Genomic DNA, 12,423 nt, shown 5'->3' on the forward strand with positions numbered 1-12,423 from the left:
AAAAGCAGAAAAAAAAACCCACAGTTTTTCAACACGCGAAATGTGGCACTATTGGCGCAACGCCCTGCTCGCCATTTCAACTGGCATCTCGACGCGACAAGCGAACGCCACCTTAAAGGCGCCCTGCAATCATATTTAAGCATCTACCTTTTTTGCGGTTTTCACGTTTTTTGGGGTTCGAGCAAGCCAGCGGGCACGGAGAGAGTAACTAAATATCCGTGCATCATATTTTAACCGGACGACGCGGAAACCTCCTCCACCGACGGGGGCAACCCACGGTACCGAAAGCGCGCGAAATGTGACGTCTTTGGTCCTGGGCTCACTACTGGCCAGAGCCGCTAAAAGCTTCTTTTTAGTCGAAATATAAATATAAGTGGCGCGAACCATTTCAGTTACTGATAAAAGTAGTTTTTGTTCAGTATTTTAGACCAGAAAAGAAACAAATGCAGTTTATAAAGTACGGAAACAAGAGATGACCTCAAACTCTTTATTTCTTTCCGTTTGGAGAGGGGAGACAGAGAAAAAAGCAACTCAGTTGTTGCTTCACGAGCCTCTGCCTCCCCACAGCAGCGAAAGAGGACAGCATGCACATACAAATGTTTTTTTCACCATCACACTTATGGCACAAAAATAAACAACATCAGATGGGGGAGGGGGGAAGGGGGAAAAGTAATCGATTTAGCCAAGTTTACAAATTCCAGGGGCACTTTCTCACAAACATGGAACGTACATTTTTTTATGGTTTCATTCAAAACTTCTACATTCAACTCACTCAGACGATTTAAAAAACGAGGTGCTATATATTTCAATGTCTGATTTCCGTAGTTCGTTCTGAAGTGCGGCACTAACCATGCGTCTGCAGACCTAGTTTCATAAGTAACCTCCCTCATCCTAAGGTTGAAAATAGATATGAATATATTTTCTTTTTGGCAAAAAGATCTTTTCAATGCAATAAAAAGTTTATAATACTGATTAGGAATCTGTAGAATATTCAATTTAATAAATAATGGACTAGTATGACTATTATACTCAGTATTACATATAATACGAACCGCTTTTTTTTTGTAGAGTATGTAGCAGTTTTATGTTCATAGTGGTCGTATTTCCCCATACCAAGAAGCAATAATTATATTTTGAGTAGAAAAGGGAATTATATATAAGGAGCATAACCGAGATCGGGAGGATGTGGCGATATTTGTACATAATACCTACAACTCTTGATAATTTTTGACATGTCGGTTGTACAGTTTCGTCCCATGACATGTATTGATTAAATGTAATTCCGAGAACTTTTACGCTTTCAACTATATCTATACAGTGTGTTCCAAGAGAAAGAATGGACGTATAGAGACAGTTTGTATTTCGTGATCTAAATATTACGGCTTTTGTCTTACTTCCATTTATTTTTAATGAATTTGAATTTGTCCAGCCTTTTAACTTTTCCAAAAAAAATATTTGCGGCACTTATAATTTGATCAGTATCATCACCTGAAAAGAATATACTGGTATCATCAGCTTAAATAATGAGACTCACATTTTGATCAATATTTACGATGTCATTTATGTATAGATTAAAAAGGAGTGGTCCCAAAATGCTTCCTAGCGGTACGCCGGCAGTCTATTTCCTAAGATCCGATTGTTTTTTTTATTTATTTCAACACACTGGTACCGATAACTAAGATAACTTCTAATCATATCCAGAGCAACGCCACGAACGCCATAGATATGCAGCTTTTGAAGTAACGTGTCATGATTAATGCGGTCGAACGCCTTTGAAAAATCTATGAATACTCCGAGTGTTAATAACTTTTTTTCAATATTGTTTAAAATTAATTCCTTTTGTTTTAACAAGGCAAGTTCGGTAGAGAAACCCCTCCTAAATCCGTATTGACAGGGCGTTAAAATAGAAAACTTTTCGCAGAAACTATACAACCTGTGATGTATTATTTTTTCTAGAGCTTTTGAAAACATCGGCAAGACAGAAATCGGTCTACAATTTTCGAGGTTGTTTTTATCTCCAGCTTTATATAGCACAGATACCTTTGCTACCTGCATCTTTTGCGGAGAAGTTCCGTTCTCAATTGCTAGATTAAAAATATATGTTAAACAAGGAACAATCCACCGCGAAACATGCTTAATAGGCTTAATTTGAAAATCATATATATCGGAGCTGTTACTATTTTTTAAGCTTTGAAAAACAGAAAATACTTCATGTTCGTCAGTTGAAAACAGAAACATACTATGTGAAACCTTCTGGGCATACCTAACGGCATCCGCACAGTGTACACTCTGGAAAAGTGTATCAAAATGATCACTAAACTTTTTGGCCAAAGCAGCCCCTTTTACAACGATGCCTTCGATTTTTATTTCCGTTACTTTATCTGCATGCCACCCTTGTTTTATTAACGCATTTACTTTTTTTCCATACTACCTCGGATCTCTTGTCATATTTAAATAAATTATTGAAATACACGCGTTGAGCCTGCCTTAAAGTTTTTGTTAATTGATTTCTAAGTTTCTTAAATGCAACCAAGATGTTGACATCTTTAGTGTGCACGAATCTGTGGTACAGATTATTTTTCTTATTTATCATTTTTTTTTTATTTCGGGTGTAACCCAGGTTTTACGAGACTTTCGAGGAACCCTATGCAATTCATAAGGAAAGCAGCGGTCATATATCATTTTAAACCTTTCAAGAAAACAATTAAATGCTTCGTCAGCAGACACGCCAGACAGCACCGCACTCCAGACTTCGGAACTTATCTGTTGTTCAAAAAGATCAAGGTTTTTAGCGCTTATATTCCTAAAATAAATCTGATCATATATTTTTTTGGAGCTGTAGTCTACATTTGCAAGCATATATATTGGAAGGTGGTCACTAGTAGTTTCCCCAACCACTCCAGCAATTACGTCCGATTCTGAAATATTTGTTAAAAATAAATCCAACAACGCCGTATTTCGGGGTGTAATGCGAGTAGGCTGGGATATAACGCTGAAGAGTCCGTATGACTGGTATAAAGTCAGCAGTTCAGTTTTATGTGAGGACGACGCAAGCATGTCTATGTTAAAATCACCTCCGAAACAGACAGTCAATTTGTTTTCACCAAGAAACTTAAAATACACGTCGAGAAACTCTGAAAAGGAGGAGATATTACCACTTGGCGGGCGATAGACAACAGAAAAAACAGTTTTTGCGTGTTGTAAAGTTAGTATTTCATAATCGCTTGTAATAGCTGTAAAGTCACTTATAAGTGTGCACTCAAAACCTCTTTTTACATGTATACATACTCCGCCTCCTACTTTATTGGTTCTGTTTGCACTAAATATTTCGTAATTCTCAAGCCTATCTATTTCTTCGGTATTTTTATATCATGTTTCACTAACATCAAAAAGAAAATTAAAACCATCCAAAAATATGTTTAAGTCATCAACTTTATTCCGTATCGATTGCACATTTAGGTGAAAGAAAGAAAGTGGCACCTTTGGTTGGTTCTTGAAAACAAATTCGATTTCACTTCTTAACGAAAGAGTCTTGTCATTCATAGCAAAAAAAGGAAAAATAAACAAAACTACCAGCAGCGAAAAACTACTCAAGTGTTTGCAAGTCATCTAGAGTTTTCACTACATGTGCTTGTGCCCCATCCTTTTCCCTTACCAGTACTTTTCCATGTTTGTACCAAACGTATTGGTATCGTCTTGCCTTTGCCCATTCTCTGGTTTCCTAAAGAAGTGTTTTATCCTGGTTTGTTAAGTTTTCCAAGATGTACGCTTTGCTACGAAGTCGCTTTAAGTTCACTCGTTTCTCGAGCCACAGATCCCGAGTTGCTTGATTTGAAAAGCGAACCAAAATTCCGGGTATCTTATCAGTGCGCGAGGGTAGCCGATGCATAGCCATGATTTGATCTGCTGTCAAGTCGGGCACTTCCAGTTGCTTTGCAAGGTCATTTATCTTAGCCAAAAGGTTTCCCTGTTCGCTCATGGAGATCCCGTGTATTTCAAGGTTTTGCCTGCGGCTCCTCCATTCAAGGTCGTGAGCTTTTCGTTTTAACCTGTCAATCTCCGCTGTTTGTTCCGCTTTTTCTAATTGCGTCACCCTTTTCTTTAAGCTTTTTATTCCCCGTCGTGTTCATCCATTTGCTTCAGCACTGCATCATATTTCGCCGAAATGTGTTGAATTGATTGTTCCATGGCATCCACTGTTTCTTTCAAGTTTAATAGGGTGTCTAGTTTGGCGTTCATGCTGACCAGCATAGCAGCTACATCTAGATCTTTGTTTTGTTTGCTGCCCTGACTGCCTCGAGACTTGGCTGTTTTACATGTCTGGCAGCGCCAGGTTTTACGTGAAGCAACACGTGACTCTTCCGGAACGCCAGAACAAGTGCCTATATGGTGAGAGTAGTGGCACTCTACGCATGTGATTTGCGAGCCTTTTTCCTGAGAGGCGAGACTGCAATGTAGACTTATATCTTTCGAGTCATCCGCCATGTTGAAGCATCTGTCAAGCATCGCAACACAGCAAGAAATAACAGCAAGAATTCCAGCGGAAACAGCAGCAGAAGCAGCAGCAGCAGCAGATGGTAAAGATAAATATCAGTTTGTACAAAGCAAAATAGTACCAACCTGCAATGGCGAAAAAACGTTGCTTAGGTTCCAGCGTAACGTGCTGCCACTGCCGCTGTGTCCCTCAGGGCCGAGAAACGCTGTCTTTATATTGTCAATGCAGCCGAGGTCAATGGCATCGGACCAATCACCGCTCGAACAGGTCGGCGTACACTGATGCAGGCAGCTGATTCCCTCGCCGTGATAATGCTTCGCCACAAACGACGCCGGGCAAACAGAAATCCAGCACCGGAGATGACTCAGACCGAAGCTGTCGCAACGGTGAGGGTTGAAGAACAGCACTGCCGCAAACTGCAATGGCGAAAAAACGTTGCTCAGGTTCCAGCGTAACCTGGGGGGCTATGTTGCGCTTTTTGTACTCCCAGGAGACTAGGGAGAGGGAAGTGACGTCAACGACACAGCAAACGCAGATTGGGTGTTGATTTCGTTTTCTTCTGTCAACATCCAATCTGCGTTTGGTGTATCGTTGACGTCACGTCCCTCTTCCAAGTCTCCTGGGAGTGCAAAAAGCGCAACATAGCACCCCAGACCGTGCTAGGCGAGATTCAATTTCTTTTTTATGCTGTGTAAACGCCGGGCTGTGGGGGTAACAAGTTCAATAAAGCGCCCCCCATTGTTCGATCTCCTGCCCAATAGACTCCAGTTCTTTCTCCCCCAAGAACGCTTGGACGGCTTGCGAGCCTCGAGCATGGTGTAAGATACACTTCTTAGGTGAGGACACGGCGGGGCTAAACACGCGGCGCGAGGAATCAGATAGCGTTCCTTCGACGGGCATCCGAAAGGCTGCATCATTCCGCGGCCACCGTGCCAGCGGCAGACAGTGTCGCCGGCGGCCAAACGGCGAAACTGTGTGAGAGCGAAAAAAATGATCTCGTTGCCATGATACCCCGGTACACCGTGGTCTTTCTGCACGAGCGACAACCTCGCTGGAGCTCTGCGCGTGTGGAGCATGAGGCGGCACGAGCCGTCTTTTGCCGTGCCCATGGGTCGACAAGTCATCTGCCGGCGCCGCTTGAAAGCATAGTGAGAGAGAGAAAGAGAGAGAGTGAAAAGCGAACTTTATCTGCACTGCGCGAGGAGCAGCGCGCTGTCCTCACCTGAAGAGCATTATCTTACACCGTGGCCTCGAGCAAGCATGCGACGCCAGAGCATGGCAAAAAGTAACGAGGGCGTGCATGGACACCGGGCGTTTGAAAGAGACACCCTGCTGTGGTCAACGCGCTGTTCACAAGCCCACACGACGTATGTCCAAACGCGCAGTTCTCACACAAGGCGTGGGCAATCCGGTGCGTAAGAACCATATTTGAGTGGACCGTCAGCGCATGCGCCCTGCCAATGACAGCGCCAGCGCAGCGGCGGTACGTCAGGGCTGCGTGTCGGTGGGGCATTTCCGCGAGCCCCTCTGAAAGCGTCGCCGCGTAATCCGTGAGCGGGAACATCATGTGCAACTAGCCTACAACTTTACTGTTTCACCATATTGTTGTGGCGTCAGATGCTGTATAAACATCAGCACATGGGCAGCCTGAGCCTGTTTCCTTCGGCGTCAGAAGCAATCAGAAGGCCGTCGCTATCGTCCGTGGGAAATTATGAACTACGATTCATCGAGCTTGTCAAGGAACGACCAGGAAATGTTTTAAGACTTTCAGGACCAGATTTCAGGCGATTGGCCGTTCGCATTCGATCCGCCTGCATCGCCTTCCAGGGGACCTCCCGTGGGGGCTGCAATGGCGATCTGCCGACATGTGGACGCAAATGCCGCGTCGGAGGCGAATGGCTTTATTTGTTAGCAGGGTGTAAACTGATTTCTAGCACGACACTAAACCTAGGAGCCCGCGTTCGCATCAAGCTGGTCAGCCCCACTTCTGTCGCAGAGATTTTTTCAAATTCAAATTCAATTTCTTTATTGATCCCTGAATCAGAGAAAGAAGGCAGAGAAAAAAAAGCAACTCACACGCTGCTTGACTACCTCTGCCCGCCGCAGCAGACTGACATCTTATTGGTTTCCGACTTCTCGGTCGGAAACCAATAAGATGCCACTCTGCTGTATTTCTTTGTGGTGTTTTTGCACTCCACAGCAAACAACCGATTCCGCATGCCGCAAACAGACTAAACCAGACGCAATTGGCAAAACCACAGATGTTTGTATACCCGCTCTCGGATACAACGTTTGACGTCAAAGTGCTACTTGTTGCCTGTAGAGCTGCAGCAAGTGATTTGGAGGTGTACGCGCAATTTAAAGGTGATTTTCTCGATAGAAAATTAATATCTTATTTGATTCCATATTTCGCAGACATACTCAATGGTGGGTATTTAGTAAGTGGTGAAAATGTTATAAAAAATCAATGACCATCAATATATTTCTCCGGACTTATGTTAAGTCGTTTTCAGGTATATGGACAAGGTGGCTGAAATACGTAGTCGTGAAGATGCGCCCACTATGCCTTCTGCAGATTTGTAGAGCGCAGCTCTTGAGGCCGAACCCCATAGGGCGTATTTGCGACGCATCTACGGGCGTTTCGGGGGATACGTAATCCCGACGTATAGCGGGCATCGGGGCGAGCGCTTCCTCGACGTCGAGGTCGGCGCAAATACGCGCGTATTCGGCGATCCGACCAAGACAGATCTCGGCATTTCAGCGTATTTCGGCGTGGCGTATCCGGAATTGGACGGCGCGGTGCCGGCCAATCAGCTCCCGAATTCAGAGCCGGAAGTTGCTCGAGGATCGGCTATATGCGGCCGGCTGGTTGGCTTGACTAAGCCGTGGAAATGGGAGCTCGCATGGCGATTTCGACGGCTTGTTTGAGAACTGTACCAAATCGATTGATCTCTTTGGAGCGAGCGGTGAATGGCTGAGACTGAAGAAAATATCCTCTGGTGTTGCGGGCGATGTGAAAAAATTATAAAAGGAAGAGGTTTAAGCAGAAATATCGGCCGTTTTCCTGCCGGGACTTGTTAGCAACTTGGCCATTGCAAGGAAAATCTAAAAACGGGCGTTAGCAAATTAGGCTTTCGTGGTTGATTAACATTTAGTTAGTTCCGTACCCTTGCGGAACTCAATAATATCAGCCGATCTACATTTCCCCTTCTTTCATGAAAAACGTGAGTTGGGCTACACTGCACCAAACGCCGAGAAGACGTCTTTGAAAAAGTGCCATGTAGGGTTTGGCGACCTTCGCCTCTTCCATTCTGTGCAAAAAAGCGCCCGCCAAATGCCATGACTAGGCCCGCTTAAACGCGAGTAAATTTCTCGAGAATACGCCCTAGATGGGTCGGCCTTTAGGCGCCCGTTTCCAGGTTGAGCGGCATCGGCGTCGGCGTAACCGCGCGTGTTGCATTATAGAAAGTAACAGTTTCCCCACTAAATTTTGGGGGGAAATTGAATTGGTGGTGAGGTTTTTCAAACTATGCGTACATTCACAAAACGGCGCATGGCTTGAAAAAGGTGGCCAATAGATCAAACGTAAAAGTAGTGTTTTCCGCACCAAACAAACTTAGTAGATTATGTAGGATGACAGATCCTTTTCGTAAGGCCCCTTCTGGCTGCGCGGTGAAACACACGTTGAATGTGCGGAGGGAGTAGTATATCAGATCCCCTTATCATGCGGAAACAAGTATATAGGTCAGACCAGTAGGTGTGTTAATGATAGGCTGAGGGAACACGAACTTAAAGTAGGAAATTATCAGGACGGTCATCTGTCGGATCTTGTCAAAGCTGCAAGTGTGTGCCGTTGTTTTTCGAGAGCAAGATTCTGGTACGGCACAAGGAAAAACCTGTGAGGGAGATAGTCGAGGCAGATGAGATTAAGAAGGGTGGGGCAGCATGGTGTCAGCGTGGCCTCAATTGATTTATTGGACAAGGAGCGTCCGTTCCTCAATGACGCGGCCTGGCATTGGGTTGGCTAGTGGTGGAGCGAAATCAGAAACTCGGATCGTATAAAATGGTGTCGTTTCATGTAATAAAATCAGTTGTTAGTAGCGCACTGTGCTGTCTGTTTCTCGCCTCTGTGTCCTTATTTTTTGAGCGCTAAAATGCATTCCAAGTTCCAAAACCAACTAGCCCAACAATCTACTTTTCTCAGCCTGCCTGCCCCCCCCCCCCCCTCCCCCCCCCGGGAGACACCGCAACATCCGTGGTTCGAATGCTGCCTACCCAATTTTTCCTTCAACTCAATGACCTGGGGCATTATAAGTACATATCTCGCAGTGACTCGCTTTTGAATCAGTATGCAGATTGCCTTTTGAATACGATGTATAAGCATTGTGACTCCGGTTTAAGAAGTTTTTGATTGCGTCCCCAGGACAAAGCGCGAGGAGGCTTGAAATTTAAACGATATGAACCGCGTACCCGTATTTTACGAGCGGCCTGTAACGTTCCTGGCGGTAAAGATAGTTAGAAATCATAATTCATAAAAATGAATAATCGACGATTACTCTTAATGAGGGGATTTATGCAGTGACATGAGTGATGGAATTACAGTAATTTAATTACTTTTTGAAGGAATTAGTAATATAATTCATTACTTATTGGCGTAGGAAATTTAGTAATGTAATGAAGTAGGTTATGCTGGTAAAGATAATGATAGTTAAATATTTTGTTTTGTTTTAGGCGTATTTTCGTGTACATATATAAACCACCGGCAATATTTGCGCTCAAATAATCATCTTGAACAGCAGCTGAAAAAAGAAAATATTAAACAATAAAACAAACAGTATGTGACTCATGGACACGTGTTGAAGGAGAAAAAGGGTTAGGTCATTGGAACCCGGTGACAAAAAGTGCACGAGTGCTAAAAAATACAATGCTGTATGTAAAAAGAAATATTAATAATAAAAAAAAGCTTGAAATGGAACCAGGCCTCTAAAAGGCTTCGTTTTCGAAATAGCCATGACGCACTTCTCGTGAGGTTGATGACCGAAATATGACAAGCAAAGAGCGCGTGCACTTCAGAGAACAGGATTCTCAGGATTGAGACAACAAACAAATAAAAGGTGAGGTAATGCAACCAGAAACCATACGTTTCGCCTTCTATTGTGACAATAAGGAGGTCGCTTTTATTTCGTAACAACCGACTGGGCAGTTGAGGATCCCTTTTTTTTTTTCTTTAGGAGGCATTCTGGGGAACGCGAAACGAAGTGCTCAGGCAAGCGTATTTTTTCCACCTAAACCAACGGTCACGTTCAAGCGAATCATCTAGATTCGATGAGCTATCCCAAAATATACTACCGGGCCTGTCACCTCCAAAACTCGCCTCTGTATCCTCACGGCAAGCCTAGCCATGCTTTAATCTTGGTGTATCAGACTATAAACAGCGGCGTATGCAATAAAAATGTTTATAAAATAAATAAAAATATATGTAGCAAGAAAGTAATAATTGATTTTTGTATAAGAAATTAAAAAGAAATTAGAAAGTGAGTAGTACTTTTGGCAATAATTTGTAATTGTATTAAGCATTTCTTGTTGTGGTAATTTTTAAAGTAAATAAGTTACATTTCAGTTGTCTCAGGCAAAGTAATTAGCAGTGTCGTTTAATTACAAAGAAAAAGTAATTTGGCCCCCTCTGGCCGAGTGGTACGTTGCTCAAAGATTTTTCCGGCTCTGAAATCTCTAAATTACATTCCTATTGAAACCAGAATTTTTTAAAATGCATTTTTCTTTTCAGATTAGGTACTACCAGGCAGGGTTGGCCAGAGATACTCTAAAATGTATTTGGGAATACATATACTGGGGTACTTACCGAAGACAGCTAAAATAGTGATACTGAAATACAGCCGTACTAAAGTATCGCGATACATATCAGAATTAAACTTGAAAAATAGAAAAGTATTTGGATTTACAAAAAAAATAAAAATACAGGAATTCTAATTTTGCAGGGGCAGTAATACTCGCACACACTCTTGTCTAAAAACAGCTTTGTACGATGGAAACTCTCGTGTTAACGGCAAAAAAAAAAATGTATTTAAAAAAAAAATGAAACGACCTTTTGACACATATTTTCATTTTTTTAATATGGAAGCCATACCAAACAAGAGTTAAGAGTTAATACACAACTTTGCTGCTACGCTCGACTACATTTGATGAGAAGAAGTTTTTTAAAGAGCTCGTCGGTCAGTTGCTGCCGATTTGGGCTCAGAGTTATGTTAAGCGTTCCATAAGTAGGATTCGGTGTTTTCAGAGTTCATTTTTCTTCAAATTTGGAAGGTGTTTTTCGGAATTTATTTTTCATTTGATTCCGAAATCTCCGAAATTCGGAGCTTAATTGCGCAGTGTTTCCTATGAAAAAGAAATAAATAATATCCGGGTGTAAACGTATGCTAGATAAAGAAAAATAAAACGCGCTTGTATCAATTAATATTTCTTTAACTGGATTTGGTGTTGGTGTTATTGCCATTGGCAATACTAATTTGTCCTACGGCAATAGTTGCACACATGTGTTACTTCGATAAACATCAACACCATAAAAATAAACTCCCGGAGGTAGTTCCTGGGAAGTACGTATTCATCCCATCCTATTCCATGCTACCCAGCGGCTGCGTGAGATGGAGTGGTAAAGGATGTAATAGGTAAGTTTCAACTGCTCCTCTTCCCAATTTTATGCAATCTCTATGCTCCATAGCTCTTACTGTTACAAAACCACGACTTCTACCTCCCTTTAAAGCACAAACAGTATGGCCAAAAGTAGAAACCAATACAGAGGCCTTTGTCGTAACTTGAAAGTACAATGACATGTTTTCCTGTACCTTGACGAGATAAGTGGTAAGATCCTTTTTGTTAATGATCCGAATCCGAGATTTCAACGATAACTCTGGTGTCATTTTTCGGGGACTATTTGCCCTGTGCACTGATTAAACTTAATTGTAAATTACCGTCTTGACTAAGCTTTTTCTTTTTTTTGGAAAAAGGAGGGGAGGGGGGCATTGGCACGAAAATTTGGAGTTTATCGGATAAATCCGAAGTGATCGAAATTTTACCACCGAGTGTTTTTGGGAGTTTTTCGGATTTATCCGAAAACACGGAACTTTATCCATAAGTGTCAACGAACACGGGTTCATATTAAAACAAACGAAGACCGCCTTTACAGTGGAAAATTATTACACCATGCAAATATTCTTTTCTTTATATATAGTAAGACCTCGCTTGGAGGTAATGATATGTAGGCTTCGTTGACCAGGGTTTGTACTTCTAAGGCAAAAAAGGAATCCTCCAGTGAAAACAAACTCGTATTAACCTTGAGGTAAAGATTGAAGTTAAATTCTGGCATTCTCGAGCCCAAATTCTTTTCGCATAAAATTGTCGCTTTTCTTTTAACATGAAGCTGTGGGAACTAAGCGGGTCTTTAATGAATTTAAAATACTTTTCACCTAGAATGCAGTGCAGTTCTTCTTTAGATATATTGAATGTTTTGAACCAATATCACATAAACCTCTAAATTCGTTTTATATATATTAAAATATCCGGAAGAGGTCAGCACCCTCAACTCCAATGTCGGTACCTTTTCTCCAGTCATTTCAAGAGGGTGCCTTGGAATGAAATGGGATTCTTTTATTTGATCTGAAGAATGAAACTTTAGACTCGCTCTAGTAAATTGGATTGGAAGTGCAATGTGCCCTCGTAAACTTCGTACACACAGTGCCTTCAACGTTTTGATTCGGCAAAAATAGTTGGCCAACTGAAGCACCCCGGAAGACATATGTTCTATCTGGAAAATAGGGAAGGGAGTCAGCAATTTCGGGGGCCTAATGTTTGAAACAAACCTCGGTCTGCTTGATAACAAAGCTTTAGGGTCCTATTTACTGTACCTCCTA

At 42.3% G+C, this 12,423-nt stretch overlaps 1 pseudogene; it reads right to left on the bottom strand.

Moving 5' to 3' along the window:
• Positions 1-1,685: 1,685 nt before the first annotated feature.
• Positions 1,686-3,543, bottom strand: LOC120846573 (annotated as a pseudogene).
• Between the last annotated feature and the right edge of the window lie 8,880 nt (positions 3,544-12,423).

This window comes from Ixodes scapularis, unplaced genomic scaffold (genome assembly GCF_016920785.2).
Source record: "Ixodes scapularis isolate PalLabHiFi unplaced genomic scaffold, ASM1692078v2 PGA_scaffold8__174_contigs__length_109621045, whole genome shotgun sequence".
NCBI classification, from domain to species: Eukaryota; Metazoa; Arthropoda; class Arachnida; order Ixodida; family Ixodidae; genus Ixodes; species Ixodes scapularis.